Genomic DNA, 6,000 nt, shown 5'->3' on the forward strand with positions numbered 1-6,000 from the left:
AGGTTGCTTTGTAGTTCCTACTGTAACAAAGCCAAGACTTCTCTGACAAAAGCAGCAAATTGATCCTACTGTAGTTGATATAATGGAACAGGTTTGACAAAAGCAGCACTGCCAAGCCCCAAGACTCAGAGAGCATGAAGCCACAGAGTTTGATTCGATCCCTTAAACTGGCACCCTATTTTCGGCATTTATCTTGCACTTGATAGGGAGGTTGCTTTGTAGTTCCAACTGTAACAAAGCCAAGACTTCTCTGACAAAAGCAGCAAATTGATCCTACTGTAGTTGATATAATGGAACAGGTTTGACAGAAGCAGCACTGCCAAGCCCCAAGACTCAATCAGAGAGAAAGATGCTACACAGTTTGATTTGATCTCTGAACCTGGCACCCTATTTTCGGCATTTAACTTGCACTGGGGCAGGCGCAGTCTAGTCCCAGTTGCCGGCAGCCTTCCACTGTCAGGACAGGTGGTACTCGTTAGTATAGTGGACAGTATCTCCGCCTGTCACGCGGAAGACCGGGGTTCGATTCCTCGACGGGGAGGCTGTTTTCTGCCCAGTTCCAACTCTAAGAAGGCCACGACGTCTCGGACTAAAGGGGCACTGCTCTCAACTTGCCTGCCAGTGTTTCGGGTCCTCGATGGGGAGGTTGCTTTATAGTTCCAACTGTAAGAAAGCCAAGACTTCTCTGATAAAAAGCAGCAAATTAATCCTAATTAGTATAACGGAACAGGTTTGACAGAAGCAGCACTGCCATGCACCAAGACTCAATCAGAGAGCAAGAAGCCACAGAGTTTGATTTGATCCCTTAAACTGGCACCCTATTTTAGGCATTTAACTTGCACTCGATGGGGAGGTTGCTTTGTAGTTCCAACTGTAACAAAGCCAAGACTTCTCTGACAAAAGCAGCAAATTGATCCTAGTTAATAGAAGGGAACAGGTTTGACAAAAGCAGCACTGCCAAGCCCCAAGACTCAGAGAGCAAGAAGCCACAGAGTTTGATTTGATCCCTTAAACTGGCACCCTATTTTCGGCATTTATCTTGCACTTGATGGGGAGGTTGCTTTGTAGTTCCTACTGTAACAAAGCCAAGACTTCTCTGACAAAAGCAGCAAATTGATCCTACTGTAGTTGATATAATGGAACAGGTTTGACAAAAGCAGCACTGCCAAGCCCCAAGACTCAGAGAGCATGAAGCCACAGAGTTTGATTCGATCCCTTAAACTGGCACCCTATTTTCGGCATTTATCTTGCACTTGATAGGGAGGTTGCTTTGTAGTTCCAACTGTAACAAAGCCAAGACTTCTCTGACAAAAGCAGCAAATTGATCCTACTGTAGTTGATATAATGGAACAGGTTTGACAGAAGCAGCACTGCCAAGCCCCAAGACTCAATCAGAGAGAAAGATGCTACACAGTTTGATTTGATCTCTGAACCTGGCACCCTATTTTCGGCATTTAACTTGCACTGGGGCAGGCGCAGTCTAGTCCCAGTTGCCGGCAGCCTTCCACTGTCAGGACAGGTGGTACTCGTTAGTATAGTGGACAGTATCTCCGCCTGTCACGCGGAAGACCGGGGTTCGATTCCTCGACGGGGAGGCTGTTTTCTGCCCAGTTCCAACTCTAAGAAGGCCACGACGTCTCGGACTAAAGGGGCACTGCTCTCAACTTGCCTGCCAGTGTTTCGGGTCCTCGATGGGGAGGTTGCTTTATAGTTCCAACTGTAAGAAAGCCAAGACTTCTCTGATAAAAAGCAGCAAATTAATCCTAATTAGTATAACGGAACAGGTTTGACAGAAGCAGCACTGCCATGCACCAAGACTCAATCAGAGAGCAAGAAGCCACAGAGTTTGATTTGATCCCTTAAACTGGCACCCTATTTTAGGCATTTAACTTGCACTCGATGGGGAGGTTGCTTTGTAGTTCCAACTGTAACAAAGCCAAGACTTCTCTGACAAAAGCAGCAAATTGATCCTAGTTAATAGAAGGGAACAGGTTTGACAAAAGCAGCACTGCCAAGCCCCAAGACTCAGAGAGCAAGAAGCCACAGAGTTTGATTCGATCCCTTAAACTGGCACCCTATTTTCGGCATTTATCTTGCACTTGATGGGGAGGATGCTTTGTAGTTCCAACTGTAACAAAGCCAAGACTTCTCTGACAAAAGCAGCAAATTGATCCTACCGTAGTTGATATAATGGAACAGGTTTGACAGAAGCAGCACTGCCAAGCCCCAAGACTCAATCAGAGAGAAAGATGCTACACAGTTTGATTTGATCTCTGAACCTGGCACCCTATTTTCGGCATTTAACTTGCACTGGGGCAGGCGCAGTCTAGTCCCAGTTGCCGGCAGCCTTCCACTGTCAGGACAGGTGGTCCTCGTTAGTATAGTGGACAGTATCTCCGCCTGTCATGTAAAAGCCCTGGATTTGATTTCCTGACAGGGAGTCTGCTTTTCCGCCCAGTTCCAACTCTAAGGAGGCAACGACGTCTCGGACAAAAGCGGCACTGCTCTCAACTTGCCTGCGGAAGACAGTGTTTCGATTCCTCAATGGGGTGGTTGTTTTATAGTTCCAACTGTACGAAAGCCAAGACTTCTCTGATAAAAAGCAGCAAATAATTCCTAATTAGTATAACCAAACAGGTTTGACAGAAGCAGCACTACCAAGCCCCAAGACTCAATCAGAGAGCAAGAAGCCACAGAGTTTGATTTGCTCCCTTAAAATGGCACCCTATTTTAGGCATTTAACTTGCACTCGATGGGGAGGTTGCTTTGTAGTTCCAACTGTAACAAAGCCAAGACTTCTCTGACAAAAGCAGCAAATTGATCCTAGTTAATAGAAGGGAACAGGTTTGACAAAAGCAGCACTGCCAAGCCCCAAGACTCAGAGAGCAAGAAGCCACAGAGTTTGATTCGATCCCTTAAACTGGCACCCTATTTTCGGCATTTATCTTGCACTTGATGGGGAGGTTGCTTTGTAGTTCCAACTGTAACAAAGCCAAGACTTCTCTGACAAAAGCAGCAAATTGATCCTACTGTAGTTGATATAATGGAACAGGTTTGACAAAAGCAGCACTGCCAAGCCCCAAGACTCAGAGAGCATGAAGCCACAGAGTTTGATTCGATCCCTTAAACTGGCACCCTATTTTCGGCATTTATCTTGCACTTGATGGGGAGGTTGCTTTGTAGTTCCAACTGTAACAAAGCCAAGACTTCTCTGACAAAAGCAGCAAATTGATCCTACTGTAGTTGATATAATGGAACAGGTTTGACAGAAGCAGCACTGCCAAGCCCCAAGACTCAATCAGAGAGAAAGATGCTACACAGTTTGATTTGATCTCTGAACCTGGCACCCTATTTTCGGCATTTAACTTGCACTGGGGCAGGCGCAGTCTAGTCCCAGTTGCCGGCAGCCTTCCACTGTCAGGACAGGTGGTCCTCGTTAGTATAGTGGACAGTATCTCCGCCTGTCACGCGGAAGACCGGGGTTCGATTCCCCGACGGGGAGGCTGTTTTCTGCCCAGTTCCAACTCTAAGAAGGCCACGACGTCTCGGACAAAAGGGGCACTGCTCTCAACTTGCCTGCCAGTGTTTCGGGTCCTCGATGGGGAGGTTGCTTTATAGTTCCAACTGTAAGAAAGCCAAGACTTCTCTGATAAAAAGCAGCAAATTAATCCTAATTAGTATAACGGAACAGGTTTGACAGAAGCAGCACTGCCATGCACCAAGACTCAATCAGAGAGCAAGAAGCCACAGAGTTTGATTTGATCCCTTAAACTGGCACCCTATTTTAGGCATTTAACTTGCACTCGATGGGGAGGTTGCTTTGTAGTTCCAACTGTAACAAAGCCAAGACTTCTCTGACAAAAGCAGCAAATTGATCCTAGTTAATAGAAGGGAACAGGTTTGACAAAAGCAGCACTGCCAAGCCCCAAGACTCAATCAGAGAGAAAGATGCTACACAGTTTGATTTGATCTCTGAACCTGGCACCCTATTTTCGGCATTTAACTTGCACTGGGGCAGGCGCAGTCTAGTCCCAGTTGCCGGCAGCCTTCCACTGTCAGGACAGGTGGTCCTCGTTAGTATAGTGGACAGTATCTCCGCCTGTCACGCGGAAGACCGGGGTTCGATTCCCCGACGGGGAGGCTGTTTTCTGCCCAGTTCCAACTCTAAGAAGGCCACGACGTCTCGGACAAAAGGGGCACTGCTCTCAACTTGCCTGCCAGTGTTTCGGGTCCTCGATGGGGAGGTTGCTTTATAGTTCCAACTGTAAGAAAGCAAAGACTTCTCTGATAAAAAGCAGCAAATTAATCCTAATTAGTATAACGGAACGGGTTTGACAGAAGCAGCACTGCCATGCACCAAGACTCAATCAGAGAGCAAGAAGCCACAGAGTTTGATTTGATCCCTTAAACTGGCACCCTATTTTAGGCATTTAACTTGCACTCGATGGGGAGGTTGCTTTGTAGTTCCAACTGTAACAAAGCCAAGACTTCTCTGACAAAAGCAGCAAATTGATCCTAGTTAATAGAAGGGAACAGGTTTGACAAAAGCAGCACTGCCAAGCCCCAAGACTCAGAGAGCAAGAAGCCACAGAGTTTGATTCGATCCCTTAAACTGGCACCCTATTTTTGGCATTTATCTTGCACTTGATGGGGAGGTTGCTTTGTAGTTCCAACTGTAACAAAGCCAAGACTTCTCTGACAAAAGCAGCAAATTGATCCTAGTTAATAGAAGGGAACAGGTTTGACAAAAGCAGCACTGCCAAGCCCCAAGACTCAGAGAGCAAGAAGCCACAGAGTTTGATTCGATCCCTTAAACTGGCACCCTATTTTCGGCATTTATCTTGCACTTGATGGGGAGGTTGCTTTGTAGTTCCTACTGTAACAAAGCCAAGACTTCTCTGACAAAAGCAGCAAATTGATCCTACTGTAGTTGATATAATGGAACAGGTTTGACAAAAGCAGCACTGCCAAGCCCCAAGACTCAGAGAGCAAGAAGCCACAGAGTTTGATTCGATCCCTTAAACTGGCACCCTATTTTCGGCATTTATCTTGCACTTGATAGGGAGGTTGCTTTGTAGTTCCAACTGTAACAAAGCCAAGACTTCTCTGACAAAAGCAGCAAATTGATCCTACTGTAGTTGATATAATGGAACAGGTTTGACAGAAGCAGCACTGCCAAGCCCCAAGACTCAATCAGAGAGAAAGATGCTACACAGTTTGATTTGATCTCTGAACCTGGCACCCTATTTTCGGCATTTAACTTGCACTGGGGCAGGCGCAGTCTAGTCCCAGTTGCCGGCAGCCTTCCACTGTCAGGACAGGTGGTCCTCGTTAGTATAGTGGACAGTATCTCCGCCTGTCACGCGGAAGACCGGGGTTCGATTCCCCGACGGGGAGGCTGTTTTCTGCCCAGTTCCAACTCTAAGAAGGCCACGACGTCTCGGACAAAAGGGGCACTGCTCTCAACTTGCCTGCCAGTGTTTCGGGTCCTCGATGGGGAGGTTGCTTTATAGTTCCAACTGTAAGAAAGCCAAGACTTCTCTGATAAAAAGCAGCAAATTAATCCTAATTAGTATAACGGAACAGGTTTGACAGAAGCAGCACTGCCATGCACCAAGACTCAATCAGAGAGCAAGAAGCCACAGAGTTTGATTTGATCCCTTAAACTGGCACCCTATTTTAGGCATTTAACTTGCACTCGATGGGGAGGTTGCTTTGTAGTTCCAACTGTAACAAAGCCAAGACTTCTCTGACAAAAGCAGCAAATTGATCCTAGTTAATAGAAGGGAACAGGTTTGACAAAAGCAGCACTGCCAAGCCCCAAGACTCAGAGAGCAAGAAGCCACAGAGTTTGATTCGATCCCTTAAACTGGCACCCTATTTTCGGCATTTATCTTGCACTTGATGGGGAGGTTGCTTTGTAGTTCCAACTGTAACAAAGCCAAGACTTCTCTGACAAAAGCAGCAAATTGATCCTACTGTAGTTGATATAATGGAACA

The 6,000-nt window shown here is 46.4% G+C and overlaps 1 protein-coding gene and 3 non-coding genes across 5 annotated transcripts in view; 3 read left to right on the top strand and 1 right to left on the bottom strand.

The window, feature by feature from the left end:
* LOC132843539 (NACHT, LRR and PYD domains-containing protein 3-like) overlaps window positions 1–6,000 on the bottom strand; it is a 924,649-nt gene that overhangs the window by 822,825 nt on the left and 95,824 nt on the right. The window lies entirely within an intron of this gene.
* trnad-guc (transfer RNA aspartic acid (anticodon GUC)) lies at window positions 3,431–3,502 on the top strand. The gene has a single exon. It is a non-coding gene; the product is annotated as a tRNA-Asp (tRNA).
* trnad-guc (transfer RNA aspartic acid (anticodon GUC)) lies at window positions 4,069–4,140 on the top strand. The gene has a single exon. It is a non-coding gene; the product is annotated as a tRNA-Asp (tRNA).
* On the top strand, window positions 5,326–5,397 carry trnad-guc (transfer RNA aspartic acid (anticodon GUC)). The gene has a single exon. It is a non-coding gene; the product is annotated as a tRNA-Asp (tRNA).

The sequence above is a fragment of the Tachysurus vachellii genome, chromosome 3, assembly GCF_030014155.1.
Source record: "Tachysurus vachellii isolate PV-2020 chromosome 3, HZAU_Pvac_v1, whole genome shotgun sequence".
NCBI lineage: Eukaryota > Metazoa > Chordata > Actinopteri > Siluriformes > Bagridae > Tachysurus > Tachysurus vachellii.